Raw genomic sequence first — 716 nt, forward strand, 5'->3', positions numbered from 1 at the left:
GCTTCTTCTTCAGAAGAGGCCTCTTTAGTACTGTTGGATGATTCCTTCAATCCATTCAGACTCTGAGAGATCATATTGACTTGCTAAGTCAATATTTTATTTTGAGCCAATATGGCATTCAGAGTATCAATTTCAAGAACTCCCTTCCTCTGAGGCGTCCCATTACTCACAGGATTCCTTTCAGAAGTGTACATGAACTGGTTATTTGCAACCATGTCAATGAGTTCTTGAGCTTCTGCAGGCGTTTTCTTTAGATGAATGGATCCACCTGTAGAATGGTCCAATGACATCTTTGATAATTCAGACAGACCATCATAGAATATATCCAGGATGGTCCATTCTGAAAGCATGTCAGAAGGACACTTTTTGGTCAGTTCCTTGTATCTCTCCCAAGCTTCATAGAGGGATTCACCTTCCTTCTATCTGAAAGGTTTGAACATCCACTCTAAGCTTGCTAAGCTTTTGAGGAGGAAAGAACTTGGCTAAGAAAACCGTGACCAGCTTATCCCAAGATTTCAGGCTGTCTTTAGGTTGAGAGTCCAACCATATTCTAGCTCTGTCTCTTACAGCAAATGGGAAAAGCATAAGCCTGTAGACCTCGGGGTCAACCCCATTGGTCTTAACAGTATCACAGATTTGCAAGAATTCAGTTAAGAACTGAAAGGGATCTTCGGATGGAAGTCCATAAAACTTGCAATTCTGTTGCATCAGAGAAA

General features: G+C 41.2%; 1 non-coding gene across 1 annotated transcript; it reads left to right on the plus strand.

The window, feature by feature from the left end:
* Positions 1–344: 344 nt before the first annotated feature.
* Positions 345–453, plus strand: LOC112724764 (small nucleolar RNA R71). The gene has a single exon (XR_003163911.1). It is a non-coding gene; the product is annotated as a small nucleolar RNA R71 (small nucleolar RNA).
* Positions 454–716: the final 263 nt, after the last annotated feature.

This window comes from Arachis hypogaea, chromosome 11, assembly GCF_003086295.3.
Source record: "Arachis hypogaea cultivar Tifrunner chromosome 11, arahy.Tifrunner.gnm2.J5K5, whole genome shotgun sequence".
NCBI classification, from domain to species: Eukaryota; Viridiplantae; Streptophyta; class Magnoliopsida; order Fabales; family Fabaceae; genus Arachis; species Arachis hypogaea.